Source organism: Choloepus didactylus, chromosome 9 (genome assembly GCF_015220235.1).
Source record: "Choloepus didactylus isolate mChoDid1 chromosome 9, mChoDid1.pri, whole genome shotgun sequence".
In the NCBI taxonomy this organism is placed as follows: domain Eukaryota; kingdom Metazoa; phylum Chordata; class Mammalia; order Pilosa; family Megalonychidae; genus Choloepus; species Choloepus didactylus.
The window spans coordinates 45,858,551-45,882,861 of NC_051315.1; the positions used below are offsets into that span (position 1 = coordinate 45,858,551).

At 39.8% G+C, this 24,311-nt stretch overlaps 1 protein-coding gene across 4 annotated transcripts in view; it reads right to left on the bottom strand.

The window, feature by feature from the left end:
* The window catches only part of ACVR1 (activin A receptor type 1), a 140,373-nt gene that overhangs the window by 75,531 nt on the left and 40,531 nt on the right, over positions 1–24,311 (bottom strand). The window contains exon 1 of one of the 4 annotated variants that reach the window (XM_037849959.1): positions 19,696–19,721. The exons of 2 other annotated variants lie outside the window; for them this stretch is intronic. The gene's annotated coding sequence lies outside the window, so the exon portion shown is untranslated. Of the gene's footprint in view, positions 1–16,738; positions 16,855–19,695; positions 19,722–24,311 lie in introns of those variants that run through there. One more of the 4 variants, XM_037849958.1, reaches the window with a different exon arrangement.

Here is a 24,311-nt window from a genome sequence, read left to right on the forward strand (position 1 = left end):
TTTCAGGGTACCTAGCATACAGTTGGGAGTCAAGAGTTATAGATAAAAATCAAGTCTCCAGATTGAATATAATTTAATATTTTTAAACGTCATTCCAGCTCTCAAATAATTAACCCATGGATTGAACTCAAAACTGTGGTGCACTACGAGGTTGATGATACTGGAGCTTAAGAACAAATTTCAGGATATGTAACCCTTCAAGTGTCCTACCTAGGATGCATCTCCCCACAACTGCCCTTCATGCCAATGAGCAAGTCTGCTGTCTCTTGAAAGGCAGGGGATAGCAGTTGTGCTCCAAACTCCCAAAAGTGATTAAAAGAAGAAAAAAGACATGCACCAATTAAAATCGGTGCTACAAAATAAATAGCTACATAGCAAATTCCAGCAATTTGTCCCAAAACTTTCACTGAGCTGAGTTTTTTCAAAAACTTGGCCAACTCACTTGTTTGGAGATGGGGTTTAATAATTGGCAGCCAATCATGCCCTGTAAAAATTTTTCCCATAAAACTCAGAAACACATTCTTGTGGAGGGAGTGAGAGGGTGAGTGTGAGGAAAGGGAAAGAGAGAAATCCAGTCAAAATTTCTAGCTCCAATTGCTAGATCTTAGTATATTTTTTTTAATGCAGTATAAAAGAACATGCATGGGTTCTTAAAAGTTATAATGTGATAGGACCTGAGTAACACTCAAGCATAAAAAGTACTTAAAAATCAAACAAGTTCTTGGCAGTCAACCCAGCAGCTAAGCAAGAGGGGGAAAAAAAATCACAGCAAGTTTTCTCATTTTTGTTGCTGTTGTTGTCATAACCATATTCTTGGCTTCTAGAAATTGTGGCTCCCAGGTACTGCAACTCTATTCTCTTTCCACACTTCATCCCATACCTACCCTGTCGGTCCATCCAACCCCACAACCCAAATAAAGCACAGCCTATCTTGCTATTAAATTACTGTTAGCTGAAATTACTATAAAAACCAGCATATGATAGCAAGAGCACGTATTTAGTAAGCAGTCAAATCCATTTTCCCTACCTACTAACTATGATCTTACCCAAATATTTAACCTCCCTGAGTTTCAGTTTCCTTTTCCATGAAATAGGGTAAACACCTCCCACCTTTGAGAGTTGCTAATAATGTCAGCTATCATTTAGTGAGCCCTTAAAACTGTGCTAAGTTACCTGCATTATCTAATTTAATCCTACCTAAAAAAAAATTGGGAGGAAGGTACTACTATTCTCATTTAATAGATAAGAAAACAAATGTTCAGAGAGGTTAAATAAGAGCATCAATTTTTTTTTTTTTGGAAAGTGGGAAAACCAAAAATCACTCATTTTTTCTGACTCTGAATTCTGTTCTTAATTAACAGTAAGTTAAGTTGCCTCTTGACAGTAAGAAGTGAACTGAATGCTCTTAGTAGATATTCTTCTCAGTTACTTAGATAATTGAAGTGCTAAAGCAGGGTGGTAGAAAACATAAAACATACCAATCCAAACAATAACACAAATCATCTGTAAGATACTACAAATGTACTTTGTTTCTAAAATGACAGTGGTACAATCAATCTTATAAATGCTAAGTATTCTTGAGGAATAATCTCCTCCAGATGCCTGAATACATGGTCAAGACAGGAATGATCTATCAATAATTCTGGAGCTAGGCAACTGGGACATCAGCCAGTTCCCAGGATTCCTGGTCTCCCAGTGGAAATAAAAATAGGTCACATGCACCAAACACCAATAAACTCAGGGGATACCACAGAATAGAAAGAGGGGAGAACTGAATAAATTTGAGAAAAGATGAGTGCTGATTGAGTGAGGAAGTAGAAAGAAGCATGGATGAGATACAGCAAATCCCTCTCTGTGTGTTTCCAAATTCTCAACAGATATTTATATTTGGAATTTGGGAATGAGAAATGGGAATTTCCAAGAATTTCTCTGGAATTCCCAAAATTATAAAGGATTCTTAAAATACTTCCAAACATTCTTTACTCATTTTTATGGCTATCTAAAAATAACTTAAATAAGTGAGAAATATTAAGATTAGAGGTATTTACAAAGAACTATAGCCTACAGCAAATATTCAAATGCTGAAAAGGGCCAGTGAAAACCATCGGGTAGTATTCCAATAGGGCCACATTCAGCCCACTGCTTGTTTTTGTAAATAAAAGTGTTATTGGAACACAGCCACACTCGTTCATCCCACGTATAATCCATGGTTGTTTTCGCACTAGAATAGCAGAGTGGGTAGGTGTGACAGAGTTCTGTGGCTTGCAAGGCCTGTAATAGTTACTCTCTAGTCCTTTCCAGAAAAAGTTTGCTGACTCCAGCATTAACCTAACTTCCAGATCTAGCGAGGCTAAATGCACCAAGTGGAAACGTGTCAAGGTTGCCAATTTAAAGATTTATTTTGCTTCTGAAACTTACTTCTTGGACTATCACTCATAGGACTTGTATGAAGTATGCTCTGCATATAAACCTATATTTATTTTATTTGTAAGAATGACTCACTAGTCACAGCAGACAGAGCCATTTTATAACGTGGCAAAAGCCACAAGCAATTGTGACTGAGTCTCTCCTATGTGTCTTGTCTTGCCCCCGTTCTGGGAAAACACCGTGGGTCAGCTTTTCCTGTTCTTGCCTTCTATTTGACATCAGTGAAATCCTCTGAGCTACTAACATCTCTGTTTTGACTGTTTTAATTTTCACAGAACTATAACACGTTCCCACTTGACTGATTTCTTAACTGATTTTTCTCAGGATTTGGAAAAGCATAAATTTCCCAAGAAAGGCCAGGAAGGAGTTTTGAGATGGAAACCTGTTCTCTCCAGGTGTGTATTTAGCTACTTTTGAAGGATGGAGGAAAAGCATTGGGGAGGGGAGGCAGGGCATGAGGAAGAGCAGAATCTCCAGGAGGGTGAAGGAGAAGATGAAGGTCTGTCTCACAACCTTAGAGAGATGACAGGCCAAAGTGAGAGAGGATGGACGCAGGGTATCCAGGTTTCGGCCCCACTAATGAACTTAAGGCTCAAACAGCAGAGCACTCTTCTCCTCCAGTATAATTTGGCTAAGACTAGAGACGCCCACTGTGAATATGTTAGGAATAAATGCAATAAAACAAACACATATTCGGAATACCACACTGCACCTCGATGGTAACTCTGCATACACTTTATAACCTTAAACACCCAAAACTAAAGTGGTCTGGTGGTCCACCACAATCCCATTTGTCTATCCAGCAAAGATTCATTTATTTTGCCAGAAATATAAGGTAAAAGGGTAAAACTCAAGGGAACAAAGGCACTGGGATATAACAGCATGAGGAGGATACAAGGCTCAAACCAGAGAAGCCTGGGTTGAATCCAAGCCCATCAATTACTAGTCACGTCATCTCAGGCCAAATGTCTGAGCCGCAGTCACCCACAGGCAAAATGAGATCGAGACTTCCTTGTAGAGTTGCCATGTGTGAAGGACATGCACACAGAGGGTGCTAATAAAGGGTAGCTATTACGATAATCTCAAAATTTAAGGAGCAGCTGTGAGAAGAAGACATAGTAATGGAGACTGAGAATCACAAGAGCTGAACTATTAAGTTGAATCATATAAAATTGCCAAAATTTGACCATTTTTGATTCATAAAATTAGCAACGTTTAAATAAATATTATATAAAGGGCTCAGCATGGAGCCTGGAAGGAGGGAACATGAAAAACTAAAAGCCCCACACTCACTCCCCCATTGGTGGCAGCTTAGAGGAAATCCAGACACCAGATGGGAAGGCTACAGACTAAAATAGAATACCTCTCAGTCAACTCCTTGCTAGATATGAGGTGTGATTTCAGGGAACAGCAGATTCCACAAGACAGACAGACAGATACATACACACACACACACACACACACACACACACACACACACACACACACACACACTCCTCACTCACAGATAGCCCATATAACTCACTCTTCTTTCTCTCTTGTCCTTTCCCCTTTCGGCAATCTCCTTTTTCTCTCCTATTTCTTCCCCTACATGAAGCCCAATGGTGTCTCTTGTTAACCAGTTTGGGAAGGAAATAAAGACAGCATTTCTGGTCAACGGATGATATTGATTAGATAGCAAGCCTTTCCAGAGGCCTTTTAGAGCAATGATCCAATGGATCAGTCACACTTTCTTTACCCCGTATTTTTCTATCTTCCCTTCATACTACATGTGTTATAATTTTCAAAATCTGTCAGCCATCACCCAGTCAGGGTCTGTGGTTGATCCATGGAGTCAGAGAATCCGGGATGAGATCTGTGTTCTAAACACTCCATTATCCTAAACCCAAAAAGTCCTATTCCAGCTTTGTCAAATGTCAAAATGCTTCTGAGTGAGGATTTAGGGCACTTTGAGTAGGGAGGGATTAAGAAAGGAGGAACATGCCATTTTTTCCATTCTCCCAACCCACTACTCCCGAAACAGAATCAGACTTCACCGGCAATCAGATCACCTTCTCCGTGTGTTGGTCCGGTTTTTGTGTTCATGAACCCCACGCCAACAGCAGGTCAGCATTCCGCATTACCACAAGACAGCCATGTTTTAACTGTTCTCTCCCAGCACTGTGGTAATCCTTGATGATCATCCTCACACTTAATACTATGGAGGCTTTCATCAGCTGATGATCTCAAGCACTTTTACAAGAGTTCGCAAGGATGCCACCCGCCTGGTCTAGGACCAGATTTTCTGGTTTTCTAATGGGGTGTCTGGCATGTTGTTTCTCCTAAGCTTTACTCCAGGGTTCCTGTGTGATTTAATCTCATTAGACAGAAACTTAGCAAAACTTCAATGGGGAACTTCTTGAAATCTAAGGACTCTGTGTACCCAAAGTTCTGCTTTATCTATAGTGCCTGGTCTAACATCATACCAGGTGTCCTTGAATATCTGTGGAGTGAATGAAATTTAAAATTACAGAAAAACAAAAAGAATTAAAAATTCTAGGTTTATAAGCTTGGTTAAAAAATGTCTCAATCACTAAATGACTAAGCTTCTATCCTAAGTTTAAATTCAAAGCAAAAAGTACCAGTTACCCTGTTCTAGTTTGCTAATGCTGCTAGAATGCAAAACACCAGGAATGGATTGGCTTTTATAAAAGGGGGTTTATTCGGTTACACAGTTACAGTCTCAAGGCTATAAAGTGTCCAAATCGGGTACCTTCACTGGAGGATGGCCAATGGTGTCTGGAAAATCTCTGTTTGCTGGGAAGACATGTTGCTGGTGTCTGCTCCAAAGTTCTGGTTTCAAAATGGCTTTCTCTCAGGATGTTCCTCTCTAGGATGCAGTTCCTCAAAAATGTCACTCTTAGTTGCACTTGGGATATTTGTCCTCTCTTAGCTTCTCCAGAGCAAGAGTCTGCTTTCAACGGCCATCTTCAAACTGTCTCTCATCTGCAGCTCCTGTGCTTTCTTCAAAGTGTCCCTCTTGGCTGTAACTCCTCTTCAAAATGTCACTCACAGCTGCACTGAGTTCCCTCTGCTCCTCAGCTCATTTATATGGCTCCACTGATAAAGGCCCACCCTGAATGGGTGGGGCCATGCCTCCATGGAAATATCTCATCAGAGTTATCATCCACAGTTGGGTGGGGCACATTTCCATGGAAACAACCTAATCCAAATGTTCCAACTTAATCCCCACTAATATGTCTGCCCCACAAGATTGCATCAAAGAATATGGCTTTTTCTGGGGGACATGATACATTCAAACCAGCAAATACCCTAATTTGGGTGGAACAGGTTAACACAAAAAACATAAAGAAGCATATACAGAATTACAGAAAAAAAGCAGTCCTTACTTTAGAACAGAGTTTTCTTAGTACGTTTATTAACTAAACAACTCCTCCAAATCAAGGTTAAGTTTCCAAAACTCTATCTACATAAGTTTTCAGAAACATTGAGGGGGGCTGCTACAAAGAAGGAGGTACCAAAATAAATGAACAGAGAGAACTAGTACCTTTAAAAACAATTCTTCCTATGCTCTCTTGAAAATATTTATGTCAGTTACTAACCAAAATCAATTTTTTCACTACATTACTCTCCCTAATTAAGACTCAACAAGAATACACTGAATAAAAGGCAATCAGAAAATAATAAAGTATTTGCAGAGGTGGGGCAAGATGGCAGACTGGTGAGCTGTAAGTTTTAGTTACTCCTCCAGGAAAGTAGGTAAAAAGCCAGGAACTGCGTGGACTGGACACCACAGAGCAATCTGTCTTTGGGCATACTTCATACAACACTCATGAAAATGTCGAACTGCTGAGATCAGCGAAATCTGTAAGTTTTTGCGGCCAGGGGACCCGCGCCCCTCCCTGCCAGGCTCAGTCCCGTGGGAGGAGGGGCTGCCAGCTCCGGGAAGGAGAAGGGAGAACTGCAGTAGTAGCCCTTCTCGGAAAGTCATTCTACTGATCCATACTCCAACCACAGATAGACTGAGACCAGACACCAGAGAATCTGAGAGCTGCCAGCCCAGCAGAGAGGAGACAGGCATAGAAAAAAAAAAAAATAACACGAAAAACTCCAAAATAAAAGCAGAGGATTTTTGGAGTTCTGGTGAACACAGAAAGGGGAAGGGCGGAGCTCAGGCCTTGAGGCGCATATGCAAATCCCGAAGAGAAGCTGATCTCTCTGCCCTGTGGACCTTTCCTTAATGGCCCTGGTTGCTTTGTCTATTAGCATTTCAATAACCCATTAGATCTCTGAGGAGGGCCCTTTTTTTTTTTTTTTTTTTTAATCCTTTTTTCTTTTTCTAAAACAATTACGCTAAGAAGCACAATACAGAAAGCTTCAAAGAATTGCAATTTGGGCATGTCAAGTCAAGAGCAGAACTAAGAGAGCTCTGAGACAAAAGGCAATAATCCAGTGGCTGAGAAAATTCACTAAACACCACAACTTACCAAGAAAAGGGGGGTGTCTGCTCACAGCCACCATCCTGGTGGACAGGAAACACTCCTGCCCATCGCCAGCCCCATAGCCCAGAGCTGCCCCAGACAACCCAGTGTGACGGAAAGGCTTCAAATAACAGGCACACACCACAAAACTGGGCGTGGACATTAGCCTTCCCTGCAACCTCAGCTGATTGTCCCAGAGTTGGGAAGGTGGAGCAGTGTGAATTAACAAAGCCCCATTCAGCCATAATTTGAGCAGACTGGGAGACTCCCTACACAGCCCAGCAGCCCAGAACTGCCCTGGGGGGACGGCACTCACCTGTGACATAGCACAGTCATCCCTCAACAGAGGACCCGGGGTGCACAGCCTGGAAGAGGGGCACACTTGCAAGTCTCAGGAGCCATACGCCAATACCAAAGACTTGTGGGTCAGTGGCGGAGACAAACCGTGGCAGGACTGAACTGAAGGATTAGACTATTGCAGCAGCTTTAAAACTCTAGGATAATCAGGGAGATTTGATTGTTAGGGCCACCCCCCCTCCCCGACTGCCCAGAAACACATCCCAAATACAGGGCAGGCAACACCAACTACACATGCAAGCTTGGTACACCAATTGGGCCCCACAAGACTCACTCCCCCACTCACCAAAAAGGCTAAGCAGGGGAGAACTGGCTTGTGGAGAACAGGTGGCTCGTGGACGCCACCTGCTGGTTAGTTAGAGAAAGTGTACTCCACGAAGCTGTACACCTGATAAATTAGACATAAGGAATTCAATAGGTCTACAAACCCTAAAAGAACCCTATCAAGTTCAGCAAATGCCACGAGGCCAAAAACAACAGAAAATTATAAAGCATATGAAAAAACCAGACGATATGGATAACCCAAGCCCAAGCACCCAAATCAAAAGACCAGAAGAGACACAGCACCTAGAGCAGCTACTCAAAGAACTAAAGATGAACAATGAGACCATAGTACAGGATATGAAGGAAATCAAGAAGACTCTAGAAGAGCATAAAGAAGACATTGCAAGACTAAATAAAAAAATGGATGATCTTATGGAAATTAAAGAAACTGTTGACCAAATTAAAAAGATTCTGGACACTCATAGTACAAGACTAGAGGAAGTTGAACAACGAATCAGTGACCTGGAAGATGACAGAATGGAAAACGACAGCATAAAAGAAAGAATGGGGAAAAAAATTGAAAAAAATCGAAATGGACCTCAGGGATATGATAGATAATATGAAACGTCCAAATATAAGACTCATTGGTGTCCCAGAAGGGGAAGAAAAGGGTAAAGGTCTAGGAAGAGTATTCAAAGAAATTGTTGGGGAAAACTTCCCAAATCTTCAAAACAACATAAATACACAAATCATAAATGCTCAGCGAACTACAAATAGAATAAATCCAAATAAACCCACTCCGAGACATATACTGATCACACTGTCAAACACAGAAGAGAAGGAGCAAGTTCTGAAAGCAGCAAGAGAAAAGCAATTCACCACATACAAAGGAAACAGCATAAGACTAAGTAGTGACTACTCAGCAGCCACCATGGAGGCGAGAAGGCAGTGGCACGATATATTTAAAATTCTGAGTGAGAAAAATTTCCAACCAAGAATACTTTATCCAGCAAAGCTCTCCTTCAAATTTGAGGGAGAGCTTAAATTTTTCACAGACAAACAAATGCTGAGAGAATTTGCTAACAAGAGACCTGCCCTACTGGAGATACTAAAGGGAGTCCTACAGACAGAGAAACAAAGACAGGACAGAGAGACCTGGAGAAAGGTTCAGTACTAAAGAGATTCGCTATGGGTACAATAAAGGATATTAATAGAGAGAGGGAAAAATATGGCAAACATAAACCAAAGGATAAGATGGGCCGATTCAAGAAATGCCTTCACGGTTTTAACGTTGAATGTAAATGGATTAAACTCCCCAATTAAAAGATATAGATTCGCAGAATGGATCAAAAAAAATGAACCATCAATATGTTGCATACAAGAGACTCATCTTAGACACAGGGACACAAAGAAACTGAAAGTGAAAGGATGGAAAAAAATATTTCATGCAAGCTACAGCCAAAACAAAGCAGGTATAGCAATATTAATCTCAGATAAAATAGACTTTAAATGCAGGGATGTTTTGAGCGACAAAGAAGGCCACTACATACTAATAAAAGGGGCAACTCAGCAAGAAGAAATAACAATCGTAAATGTCTATGCACCCAATCAAGGTGCCACAAAATACATGAGAGAAACACTGGCAAAACTAAAGGAAGCAATTGATGTTTCCACAATAATTGTGGGAGACTTCAACACATCACTCTCTCCTATAGATAGATCAACCAGACAGAAGACCAATAAGGAAATTGAAAACCTAAACAATCTGATAAATGAATTAGATTTAACAGACATATACAGGACATTACATCCCAAATCACCAGGATACACATACTTTTCTAGTGCTCATGGAACTTTCTCCAGAATAGATCATATGCTGGGACATAAAACAAGCCTCAATAAATTTAAAAAGATTGAAATTATTCAAAGCACATTCTCTGACCACAATGGAATACAATTAAAAGTCAATAACCATCAGAGACTTAGAAAATTCACAAATACCTGGAGGTTAAACAACACACTCCTAAACAATCAGTGGGTTAAAGAAGAAATAGCAAGAGAAATTGCTAAATATATAGAGACGAATGAAAATGAGAACACAACATACCAAAACCTATGGCATGCAGCAAAAGCAGTGCTGAGGGGGAAATTTATAGCACTAAATGCATATATTAAAAAGGAAGAAAGAGCCAAAATCAAAGAACTAATGGATCAACTGAAGAAGCTAGAAAATGAACAGCAAACCAATCCTAAACCAAGTACAAGAAAAGAAATAACAAGGATTAAAGCAGAAATAAATGACAGAGAGAACAAAAAAACAATAGAGAGGATAAATATCACCAAAAGTTGGTTCTTTGAGAAGATCAACAAGATTGACAAGCCCCTAGCTAGACTGACAAAATCAAAAAGAGAGAAGACCCACATAAACAAAATAATGAATGAAAAAGGTGACATAACTGCAGATCCTGAAGAAATTAAAAAAATTATAAGAGGATATTATGAACAACTCTATGGCAACAAACTGGATAATGTAGAGGAAATGGACAATTTCCTGGAAACATATGAACAACTTAGACTGACCAGAGAAGAAACAGATGACCTCAACCAAACCATCACAAGCAAAGAGATCCAATCAGTCATCAAAAATCTTCCCACAAATAAATGCCCAGGGCCAGATGGCTTCACAGGGGAATTCTACCAAACTTTCCAGAAAGAACTGACACCAATCTTACTCAAACTCTTTCAAAACATTGAAAAAAATGGAACACTACCTAACTCATTTTATGAAGCTAACATCAATCTAATACCAAAACCAGGCAAAGATGCTACAAAAAAGGAAAACTACCGGCCAATCTCCCTAATGAATATAGATGCAAAAATCCTCAACAAAATACTTGCAAATCAAATCCAAAGACACATTAAAAAAATCATACACCATGACCAAGTGGGGTTCATTCCAGGCATGCAAGGATGGTTCAACATAAGAAAAACAATCAATGTATTACAACACATTAAAAACTCGAAAGGGAAAAATCAATTGATCATCTCAATAGATGCTGAAAAAGCATTTGACAAAATCCAACATCCCTTTTTGATAAAAACACTTCAAAAGGTAGGAATTGAAGGAAACGTCCTCAACATGATAAAGAGCATATATGAAAAACCCACAGCCAGCATAGTACTCAATGGTGAGAGACTGAAAGCCTTCCCTCTAAGATCAGGAACAAGACAAGGATGCCCGCTGTCACCACTGTTATTCAACATTGTGCTGGAAGTGCTAGCCAGGGCAATCCGGCAAGACAAAGAAATAAAAGGCATCCAAATTGGAAAAGAAGAAGTAAAACTGTCATTGTTTGCAGATGATATGATCCTATATCTAGAAAACCCTGAGAAATCAACGATAAACCTACTAGAGCTAATAAACAAATTTAGCAAAGTAGCGGGATACAAGATTAATGCGCATAAGTCAGTAATGTTTCTATATGCTAGAAATTAACAAACTGAAGAGACACTCAAGAAAAAGATACCATTTTCAATAGCAACTAAAAAAATCAAGTACCTAGGAATCAACTTAACCAAAGATGTAAAAGACCTATACAAAGAAAACTACATAACTCTACTAAAAGAAATAGAAGGGGACCTTAAAAGATGGAAAAATATTCCATGTTCATGGATAGGAAGGCTAAATGTCATTAAGATGTCAATTCTACCCAAACTCATCTACAGATTCAATGCAATCCCAATCAAAATTCCAACAACCTACTTTGCAGACTTGGAAAAGCTAGTTATCAAATTTATTTGGAAAGGGAAGATGCCTCGAATTGCTAAAGACACTCTAAAAAAGAAAAACGAAGTGGGAGGACTTACACTCCCTGACTTTGAAGCTTATTATAAAGCCACAGTTGCCAAAACAGCATGGTACTGGCACAAAGACAGACATATAGATCAATGGAATTGAATTGAGAATTCAGAGATAGACCCTCAGATCTATGGCCGACTGATCTTTGATAAGGCCCCCAAAGTCACCGAACTGAGCCATAATGGTCTTTTCAACAAATGGGGCTGGGAGAGTTGGATATCCATATCCAAAAGAATGAAAGAGGACCCCTACCTCACCCCCTACACAAAAATTAACTCAAAATGGACCAAAGATCTCAATATAAAAGAAAGTACCATAAAACTCCTAGAAGATAATGTAGGAAAACATCTTCAAGACCTTGTATTAGGCGGCCACTTCCTAGACTTTACACCCAAAGCACAAGCAACAAAAGAGAAAATAGATAAATGGGAACTCCTCAAGCTTAGAAGTTTCTGCACCTCAAAGGAATTTCTCAAAAAGGTAAACAGGCAGCCAACTCAATGGGAAAAAATTTTTGGAAACCATGTATCTGACAAAAGACTGATATCTTGCATATACAAAGAAATCCTACAACTCAATGACAATAGTACAGACAGCCCAATTATAAAATGGGCAAAAGATATGAAAAGACAGTTCTCTGAAGAGGAAATACAAATGGCCAAGAAACACATGAAAAAATGTTCAGCTTCACTAGCTATTAGAGAGATGCAAATTAAGACCACAATGAGATACCATCTAACACCGGTTAGAATGGCTGCCATTAAACAAACAGGAAACTACAAATGCTGGAGGGGATGTGGAGAAATTGGAACTCTTATTCATTGTTGGTGGGACTGTATAATGGTTCAGCCACTCTGGAAGTCAGTCTGGCAGTTCCTTAAAAAACTAGATATAGAGCTACCATTCGATCCAGCGATTGCACTTCTCGGTATATACCCGGAAGATCGGAAAGCAGTGACACGAACAGATATCTGCACGCCAATGTTCATAGCAGCATTATTCACAATTGCCAAGAGATGGAAACAACCCAAATGTCCTTCAACAGATGAGTGGATAAATAAAATGTGGTATATACACACGATGGAATACTACACGGCAGTAAGAAGGAACGATCTGGTGAAACATATGACAACATGGATGAACCTTGAAGACATAATGCTGAGCGAAATAAGCCAGGCACAAAAAGAGAAATTTTATATGCTACCACTAATGTGAACTTTGAAAAATGTAAAACAAATGGTTTATAATGTAGAATGTAGGGGAACTAGCAGTAGAGAGCAATTAAGGAAGGGGGAACAATAATCCAAGAAGAACAGATAAGCTATTTAACGTTCTGGGGATGCCCAGAAATGACTATGGTCTGTTAATTTCTGATGGATATAGTAGGAACAAGTTCACAGAAATGTTGCTATATTATGTAACTTTCTTGGGGTAAAGTAGGAACAGGTTGGAAGTTAAGCAGTTATCTTAGGTTAGTTGTCTTTTTCTTACTCCCTTGTTATGGTCTCTTTGAAATGTTCTTTTATTGTATGTTTGTTTTCTTTTTAACTTTTTTTTTTTCATACAGTTGATTTAAAAAAGAAGGGAAAGTTAAAAAAAAAAAAAAAAAAAAAACAAGGAAAAAAGAAAAAAAGATGTAGTGCCCCCTTGAGGAGCCTGTGGAGAATGCAGGGGTGTTTGCCTACCCCACCTCCATGGTTGCTAACATGACCACAGACATAGGGGAATGGTGGTTTGATGGGTTGAGCCCTCTACCATAAGTTTTACCCTTGGGAAGACGGTTGCTGCAAAGGAGAGGCTAGGCCTCCCTATGGTTGTGCCTAAGAGCCTCCTCCCGAATGCCTCTTTGTTGCTCAGATGTGGCCCTCTCTCTCTGGCTAAGCCAACTTGAAAGGTGAAATCACTGCCCTCCCCCCGACGTGGGATCAGACACCCAGGGGAGTGAATCTCCCTGGCAACGTGGAATATGACTCCCGGGGAGGAATGTAGACTCGGCATCATGGGACGGAGAACATCTTCTTGACCAAAAGGGGGATGTGAAAGGAAATGAAATAAGCTTCAGTGGCAGAGAGATTCCAAAACGAGCCGAGAGATCACTCTGGTGGGCACTCTTACGCACACTTTAGACAACCCTTTTTAGGTTCTAAAGAATTGGGGTACCTGGTGGTGGATACCTGAAACTATCAAACTACAACCCAGAACCCATGAATCTCGAAGACAGTTGTATAAAAATGTAGCTTATGAGGGGTGACAATGGGATTGGGAAAGCCATAAGGACCACACTCCACTTTGTCTAGTTTATGGATGGATGTGTAGAAAAGTAGGGGAAGGAAACAAACAGACAAAGGTACCCAGTGTTCTTTTTTACTTCAATTGCTCTTTTTCACTCTAATTATTATTCTTGTTATTTTTGTGTGTGTGCTAATGAAGGTGTCAGGGATTGATTTGGGTGATGAATGTACAACTATGTAATGGTACTGTAAACAATCGAAAGTACAATTTGTTTTGTATGACTGCGTGGTATGTGAATATATCTCAATAAAATGATGATAAAAAAAAAAAAAAAAAGGCAATCAGCATTCTAACTGTTTAATGTATTATTTGCCAATAGGCATTTCCAAGGCTAGGCAGGCATGGCTTGGACCCTGTGCAGAGAGAATAAGGTAACAAAAAAAAGGACCGAGAAAACGCAATCAATAAATAAATGTGAGCACTGTTTTATACAGCCTTGTTTTCTTGTTATTTTGTGTTCATACGGATCTGCTAAATATCCATAATTATGTCAGCCAGGCTGAGTGTTTTATGAGAAGTTCTTGCCAGTCCTGTAAGGAGTTCTCTGAAAAACTAAACTACACGCTTCCTGAAGGGAAAGACAGCCTTTTTTCATCTTTGAATTTTATAATAATTAGGGTAGTATCCCTTCCATACTAAATAGTCAACAAATACTGTCTAACCTAACAGTGAGGTTCAAGTCAAGAATCAAAGAGGCTCTGGATCTACCACTGATGGAGAAGCTTTGAGCATTAGAGTTCTTCAAACCCTGCTCTCTCATCTCTACGGATTATTACAGGGAGTCATCACCATGGAGAAACTGATGGGCAAGACACCCCCTGCCCCACAGCTGTGTCACACACTGTCACTTAGCCTCTGGGTTTCCACTTTTCCTAGCTATAAACTGAGGGTGGTGGCCCAAGTTCACCAAGTTTTGCTCCAGCTCAAAGATTCTCTATTTACATGTTTCTTTCACGATTGCCAGCAGGATCACTAGTATTATGCTAACAGGCAGGGATACCTCTTTAATTAAAGATAGTTTTCCAAGCTACTCTGTACTGAGATGGCACCCTACCCACTCACTAAAAAGAAAGTAAAAAGTAAAAATGACATTTTTCTTTTAATTGCTTAGCAGTTCAACTCTTAACTCACATAAGTTACTTTTAATTTAATTTGCTTACCAATAATTTACTTGACAATTGAAGGATAATTGAATAAGAAAATGCACAAAAAGTAAAAGCAATGTGTCTAACAAGAAGTCTCTCAAGCGCACAAGAATACATCCAAGTTCTCAAGACAAGGAAACCAGATTAACAAAACTAAAGTCGTCACCTTCACTTCACCCACCACCCCAAACTTGCCAATTTCCCTGCACTGTATGTCCTATATCTCAGCAAAGGGACCACCAGGAACTTTGATGCCTAGGCCAGAAACCAAGGAGTTGACCTTAGAAACCCCACCACTGCTGCAGTTCTAGCCCTTACTCTCTCCAACCAGCAGCTACCTCAGCCACCACCTCCTCCATCTCCTCTCTGCTCCTGCCAACAGTGCAGTCAATCCTGCATTATTAAGCTGCCTCTCTGCTGCTTAGAGGCATCAAGGGCTATCCTTAACATGCACAGATTCCTGACTTTCACAATCTGGCCCCTGAGACCTCTCCGTCCTCACCCCTAATCACACCTTACAACTCCCTGAGGATGCCATGCTCGTGTAGAACTCCAGCCCTTCCAGCTGTCTACCTGAAATGTCTTTTTCCATCTAGCAAATTCCTACACTTCAGCATCAGCTTAACAGTCACCTCCTGAAGCAGCTCCGAGGCCCATGTCATGCTGAAACACATGCCCCTTCACCTGTTGTTCCTAATTTACTGCTCATGGGTGTACCCTGATAAAGGATTCTAAGTGCTTATAAGAGGGGCCCTCCAAGACAAAGATGAACAGTCAAATGAAAGAGAAATAATCACACTAATGGAAAAAAGGAGGCAGACCTATCAGACTGCACATTTTATGGAATTTTAATTTCAGTGGATTTCTAATTTGAAGCTTAAAAACTCCCCCAAACTGCAAGTTATGGAGACTAAGGGAGAACTACAAGTGCTTCTTATTTCATTCAGAAAGATAATGTGTAAACTAAACATATACACTAAAAACACAGTTTTCTATTGACTTACATTTGAAAACAAGGGACTATTCCCTACACAACATGTTAGAAAATAATATTTTTCTAAATTAGATATATATATATACACACACACACACACACAGGAAAGTAACTTGACAGCAATACTCAAATACCATGCTAACGCTGTAGTATTACTGGAAACTAAGATGTTGCCAATAAAACGTTACGCTTCATCTTACAAGAAAATATTAATTTTTTTTTTCTCAGAAACTCATCTGGAGTCATTCCCCTGTACAATTCCCATGGCTAAGCTCACTCACTTGCTGGCCTCCTTCCAGACGTCTTCAGTCAAGGTGATGGAGTGGCAGCATGAAAGAGATGTGTTCCTCCTCCTACCATGACAATGCCGTCTTCTTAAAGGCTCTTCCCCACCCCATCACCCACTTTCCCAACCCCAACTTGTTTCTACCACACAGTGGCATGAAAAGAACAAATACATAAATTGCTGTATATTTTAACTTGACTAAATAAATATAAAGAAGGCAACAGAAAGGAAGCAATGATCAAAGTTAAAAGGGAAAGTCAAGAGAAGGAAGATTCTAGGACTCAAGTTGCCTGTTACTAGCACTCACCGGCTGGGAGTGCTCATGTTTACACATGAAATTGCTTAGTGCATGTATCACTTCAAATCATGATGGTACTGACTTATTTCATATGCTCAAGCACACCTGCAATGAAGACGTCCTAGAAGTCTTGAGATGCAAATGATTCTCCAAAGTGATGGAGGTGGCAGGTATGTTTTGCAAAAAAATTAAAAAAATTAAAAAAAGTATGTGCTAAGAAAAATATAAAAATCCTGTTGTTTTCATAAAATAAAATAAATGGGCAGAAGAGGGTGAGTTTTGTTTAACCAAAAATGGGCATGGTTTAAAAAAAAAAAAAAAAATTGAGGACTCACTGTTCTGGAGGATTCGGTGACAGAATCAACAAACACCGGAGCCCACTCCTTGCCCATTGTGACACTGTGACAGGAACTCGGCCTCTGCCCTCATTTGGATCATTGGGCCCGATCCTGGACTTCTACTTCAATGATCTTAGCTTTAACATCAGTCTAACATGCCAATGGTTTTGCTCTGGGGTGATGAAAACATTCTAAAATTAAATAGTGGTCATGGTTGTGCAACTCTGTGAATATACCCAAAAAAAGAAAAAACACTTTAAAAAGGTGAATTTTTGTTATGCAAATTCTCTCAATAAAACTAGCAATTTTAAAAGTTCAGTCTTATAGTACCAATTAAGACTCTGAGTGTGTGCTGTCTTGGCCTGTTGCCTACGTGTACAGACCCTGTCTCCCAATCACATCTAGTTTTGTGGTAATAGCCAAGGCTATGGAATCAACATGACTCGGGATTTGAGCCCAGGTCTGTCACTTTCTAGGTTCTAAGACCTTGGGGAAATTCATCTCTGAGCCTGTGCCCTCATTTATAAAATACGAAGATGCCAACTACCTATCAGACAAGGATTGCTGAGAATCTGTACATCACCATTTAGACTGATACTCAGTAAATGGTATAATACAAAAATGCAATGGGCTTTGAAAAAGGACACATCAGGTATTGGGGAGAAAATGAAAGAGAAGATGCAGAAGCAGGAGGGGATATGGCAAGTAAAGACTCAGGACCAAAGCCAGCCTTCCTGGAGTGTGACAAAACCCTCTGCCATCCTCTTTTGAGTTCCAATAACATTTTTGCAGGGTGGGTGGGGGAATAGGGGAGGGGAGAGGGCAAGCTCCCAGGAGCACATTATCTATCTATGATACTTAAATCTCTAGATTCCTTAACTCAAGTAATTTCACACAAGTAAACACAAAGCATAGACATTTTCTAATCTTTAAGCTCCACAAGTGCCATTAAGCATTCAGTCAACTAATGGAATTAGAGCCCCGATTTTTGGTTACTATAAATTAGAACACAGTTTTGCACCAGGATTCATTTGCTTATAGGTTAGGTCTATATAATAAAGCACATCTAAAATTCCTTGTTAGCAGTCTTTTCATCACAAGGTTAAAGATTCTACACCTGTGACTGAAACATCAGTTTTTCAATCATTTGTGATATTGCAACTCTTAAGCGGCAATTTACCTGACAATATGAACATTCTATATTTACCATCCATAACCCAAATTCTCCACCAGGCCAGAATTACTAATGCGAAATTAGTTCTTCATACTGGTTTTAACATCATTCTTATTTAAAATGCATTCTATCTCTCCAAGCAACAATTAAAGGAAATGTGTGTGTAGGTTCTAAGACCTTAGGGAAATTCATCTCTGAGCCTGTGCCTTCATTTATAAAATAGGAAGATGCCAACTACCTATCAACTACCTACCCTTGGAAAGCAATTCAAGGGGAGCTAGAGACCTGCAAACCATCAGCCCTATACATCCCAGATATCCTCTCCCCGGGTAGAGACCCATCAAATTCTCTCACTAGAAGTTCTTCAAGAAACTGCTGAGTTAACAAACTAGTGTCCCTGGTAGTCATAGAGATGGGGCTTCCTTTATCCTGGTATCCCAGATGTCCAGCAAACAGGAGCGCTCAGGGGAAGGGCAGGAAAGGATTACCCACAACACCAGGGCTACAAGACTAAATGAGCCATCGTTCTTAACCTTGGCCGCAAGTTCAAGTGCCTGGAGGTCAGTACTTTCCAAACTCTCCAGGTGACTCAAATGAGTAACCACAGTTGAAAAATCACTGAGACAGAAACAGAAACAGTTAATACCCTCAGGATTGTTTCAGTAAGAAGCTGGAAGACAAAAGTGCAACATGAATGTAAAAAAGAGATAAAAAACATTAGCAATTGCCTGTGTTTACCATTCAAACTGTCAACAATTCTGAGAAAAATTCAATTGAATTTCAGGTCATTAAACCCTCGTCCATTTTATAAACATTTGTCTCCCTGATTTTGCTTTTTCACTTTTTTAAATTCCAGGGAGAAATGACGGTTTTCCATAAATTTAAGGATGGTTTATTTTCTAAAATTGGTAGGAAGGAAAAGGCTAGCTTCTATGTTAATTTTAATTTTGAACACACTAAGTATTTGAGGGAAAAACTTTAAATTTTTCTAATGTTTTAATTGTTTCAAGTACAGTATTTGTGTTGGTTCTACCAGCATTGCTGCGCAGTCAGGCTTATTTTAAGACAATACATACTAGCATAAATTCAAGTCTCTTAGAACTTAGAACAAAATTTCTATTGGCTTAACACAAACTTGAGATGTCCTTCCATCACTTTTCACTTTGGACATATAAAGAATGGGTCAGGTAAATGTCTAGAAGCTCTTTTATTTTCAATATAATTTTATATGAACTTTCCTAAGGCAAAAAAAAAAAAATACTTTAACTTATACTTCCAAGTTATGTGAACTCCCAATGCCTTTGCCAAAGACAAGATTCAATATGTAAGGTTATGACAAAAAAAAACACTATTTTTTTAAAGGCAAATAAATGAATAGTCCACTCAAGTAGGGGCAAGCCAGGGTTGGGAAAAGCTTCCTTCCATTATGTGAATTTGTTCTCTCTCTAGAACTAGATGAGTGGTTCCCAATTGTGGGGTTTATTATGCATCAAAGAGATAGTAAGAATGGTAAGGAAACTAAGTATCTCACATACACATTTACTGCCATTTCTCAAATACAGTATGAATTCATGGATATACACACATACTATATATATATATTCAATCCATATATACTAAAATCTTTTGTGAACACCCCCTCCCTTTTTTTTTTAGGAAATTGTCAACACTCCACACCCACCACACGCCATCCCACCCCACTCCAATTCATGTGTCCTTCTCGATAGCCACCCATTCCTCCCCTATATTGTGGTTAAAACCCAGAAATGAGCCAGATTACCTGAGTCTGAATTCTGTCCTTGCCATTTGCTACTTTTAGGACCTTACGCAGGTAACTTATTGTGCCTCATCTCCTTCATCTGCAACAATGAAATGAAAATTATACCTGCCTCAGAATTATTATAAGGATTAAATGAGTTAATACGTTAAACACTCAGAACAGAACCTGGTATCTGATAAGCACCATTAAAGAAAGCTATTATTATTACGGATGCCTTTATTATTATAAACATAATCTTGACTTTTGTGATACTCACTTCCTTTCTTTTCTTGACAGTTTTACCTTTCAACAACTAAAAAACATCATTACTTTTACTTGTGTTTGAATTCCCTTCTCTCACGCCATAAGACAACAGAAAGCACGGGAGCATAAGGAGCTGAATTGGCTCTAAAGTATGTCAAAAGTTCTTTACCTCAATAATGAATAATAAATTATTTGCAATACTCACAATGAACTGCAATCATGCCAGGGATGAAAATCAGTAGTAGAAGCAAGGATCTCACACCCAGTAGAGTTTATCGCTTATTGACAGTATACAGGAAAACTTCAGAGAGAGAACAAGTATCTGGATTCCAGCCCTCCCAGAGGGGAGTGAACAGAAAACTGAAATCAAGTCACCATAAACCAACCAGCCGACCATGCCTTTCATTTAGTATACAGTACTATTCTTTATCAATATGGACATACACAAGCATCTAACCGGAATGCTATGGAACCATTTAAATGACTATAAAACTTTTAAATGAAAGCCAGAGTGTCATACCTGGAACTCAGTGCAGCCCTTTAAACATATAAAGTTAACACAGTGATGGCCTGAGACTTAGAAAGAGACAAGCTTGCATAGTAGTGCAAGCCTGACTTGTTAAAGGCCAATTAATAGCTAATATCAATCAGTGAAGAATCATATTTCCTCAGAACAGTCTCCCTAGTTTGCCATCCTAAATAAAAAGCATACCGATGTAGGCGGGGCAAGATGGAGGACTAGTGAGCTGTATGTTTTAGTTACGCCTCCAGGAAAGTAGATAGAAAGCCAGGAACTGCGTGGACTGGACACCACACAGCAATCTGACTTTGGGCATACTTCATACAACACTCATGAAAACGTGGAACTGCTGAGATCAGCGAAATCTGTAAGTTTTTGTGGCCAGGGGACCCGCATCCCTCCCTGCCAGGATCAGTCCTGTGGGAGTAGGGGCTGTCAGCTCTGGGAAGGAGAAGGGAGAACTGCAGTGGCAGCCCTTATCAGAAACTCATTCTACTGATCCAAACTCCAACCATAGATAGACTGAGACCAGACACCAGAGAATCTGAGAGCAGCCAGCCCAGCAGAGAGGAGACAGGCATAGAAAAAAACAACACGAAAAACTCCAAAATAAAAGCGGAGGATTTTTGGAGTTCTGGTGAACATAGAAAGGGGAAGGGCAGAGCTCAGGCCCTGACGCTCATATGCAAATCCCGAAGAAAAGCTGATCTCTCGGCCCTGTGGACCTTTCCTTAATGGCCCTAATTGCTTTGTCTCTTAGCATTTCAATAACCCATTAGATCTCTGAGGGGGGCCCTTTTTTTTAATCCTTTTTTCTTTTTCTAAAACAATTAATCTAAAAAGCCCAATACAGAAAGCTTCAAACACTTGCAATTTGGGCAGGTCAAGACAAGAGCAGAACTAAGAGAGCTCTGAGACAAAAGGCAATAATCCAGTGGCTGAGAAAATTCACTAAACAACACAACTTCCCAAGAAAAGGGGGGTGTCCGCTCACAGCCATCATCCTGGTGGACAGGAAACACTCCTGCCCATCGCCAGCCCCATAGCCCAGAGCTGCCCCACACAACCCAGTGTGACGGAAGCGCTTCAAATAAAAGGCACACACCACAAAACTGGGCGTGGACATTAGCCTTCCCTGCAACCTCAGCTGATTGTCCCAGAGTTGGGAAGGTGGAGCAGTGTGAATTAACAAAGCCCCATTCAGCCATCATTTCAGCAGACTGGGAGCCTCCCTACACAGCCCAGCAGCCCAGAACTGCCCTGGGGGTACGGCACACACCTGTGACATAGCACAGTCATCCCTCAACAGAGGACCCGGGGTGCACAGCCTGGAAGAGGGGCCCACTTGCAAGTCTCAGGAGCCATACGCCATTACCAAGGACTTGTGGGTCAGTGGCAGAGACAAACTGTGGCAGGACTGAACTGAAGGATTAGACTATTGCAGCAGCTTTAAAACTCCAGGATCACCAGGGAGATTTGATTGTTAGAGCCACCCCCCCTCCCTGACTGCCCAGAAACACGCCCCATATACAAGGCAGGCAACACCAACTACACACGCAAGCTTGGTACACCAATTGGACCCCACAAGACTCACTCCCCCACTCACCACAAAGGCTAAGCAGGGGAGAACTGGCTTGTGGAGAACAGGTGGCTCGTGGACACCACCTGCTGGTTAGTTAGAGAAAGTGTACTCCATGAAGCTGTAGATCTGATAAATTAGAGATAAAGACTTCAATTGGTCTACAAATCCTAAAAGAACCCTATCAAGTTCAGCAAATGCCAAGAGGCTAAAAACAACAGAAAATTATAAAGCATATGAAAAAACCAGACGATATGGATAACCCAAGCCCAAGCACCCAAATCAAAAGATCAGAAGAGACACAGCACCTAGAGCAGCTACTCAAAGAACTAAAGATGAACAATGAGACCATAGTACGGGATACAAAGGATATCAAGAAGACCCTAGAAGAGCATAAAGAAGACATTGCAAGACTAAATAAAAAAATGGATGATCTTATGGAAATTAAAGAAACTGTTGACCAAATTAAAAAGATTCTGGACACTCATAGTACAAGACTAGAGGAAGTTGAACAACGAATCAGTGACCTGGAAGATGACAGAATGGAAAATGAAAGCATAAAAGAAAGAATGGGGAAAAAAATTGAAAAAATCGAAATGGACCTCAGGGATATGATAGATAATATGAAACGTCCGAATATAAGACTCATTGGTGTTCCAGAAGGGGAAGAAAAGGGTAAAGGTCTAAGAAGAGTATTCAAAGAAATTTTGGGGGAAAACTTCCCAAATCTTCTAAACAACATAAATACACAAATCATAAATGGTCAGAGAACTCCAAATAGAATAAATCCAAATCAACCCACTCCGAGACATATTCTGATCACACTGTCAAACACAGAAGAGAAGGAGCAAGTTCTGAAAGCAGCAAGAGAAAAGCAATTCACCACATACAAAGGAAACAGCATAAGACTAGGTAGTGACTACTCAGCAGCCACCATGGAGGCAAGAAGGCAGTGGCACGATATACTTAAAATTCTGAGTGAGAAAAATTTCCAACCAAGAATACTTTATCCAGCAAAGCTCTCCTTCAAATTTGAGGGAGAGCTTAAATTTTTCACAGACAAACAAATGCTGAGAGAATTTGCTAACAAGAGACCTGCCCTACTGGAGATACTCAAGGGAGCCCTACAGACAGAGAAACAAAGACAGGACAGAGAGACTTGGAGAAAGGTTCAGTAGTAAAGAGATTCGGTATGGGTACAATAAAGGTTATTAATAGAGAGAGGGGAAAAATATGACAAACATAAACCAAAGGATAAGATGGCTGATTCAAGAAATGCCTTCACGGTTATAACGTTGAATGTAAATGGATTAAACTCCCCAATTAAAAGATATAGATTCGCAGAATGGATCAAAAAAAATGAACCATCAATATGTTGCATACAAGAGACTCATCTTAGACACAGGGACACAAAGAAATTGAAAGTGAAAGGATGGAAAAAAATATTTCATGCAAGCTACAGACAAAAGAAAGCAGGTGTAGCAATATTAATCTCAGATAAAATAGACTTTAAATGCAGGGATGTTTTGAAAGACAAAGAAGGCCACTACATACTAATAAAAGGGGCAATTCAACAAGAAGAAATAACAATCGTAAATGTCTATGCACCCAATCAAGGTGCCACAAAATACATGAGAGAAACACTGGCAAAACTAAAGGAAGCAATTGATGTTTCCACAATAATTGTGGGAGACTTCAACACATCACTCTCTCCTATAGATAGATCAACCGGACAGAAGACCAATAAGGAAACTGAAAACCTAAACAATCTGATAAATGAATTAGATTTAACAGACATATACAGGACATTACATCCCAAATCACCAGGATACACATACTTTTCTAGTGCTCATGGAACTTTCTGCAGAATAGATGATATGCTGGGACATAAAACAAGCCTCAATAAATTTAAAAAGATTGAAATTATTCAAAGCACATTCTCTGACCACAATGGAATACAATTAGAAGTCAATAACCATCAGAGACTTAGAAAATTCACAAATACCTGGAGGTTAAACAACACACTCCTAAACAATCAGTGGGTTAAAGAAGAAATAGCAAGAGAAATTGCTAAATATATAGAGACGAATGAAAATGAGAACACAACATACCAAAACCTATGGGATGCAGCAAAAGCTGTGCTAAGGGGGAAATTTATAGCACTAAACGCATATATTAAAAAGGAAGAAAGAGCCAAAATCAAAGAACTAATGGATCAACTGAAGAAGCTAGAAAATGAACAGCAAACCAATCCTAAACCAAATACAAGAAAAG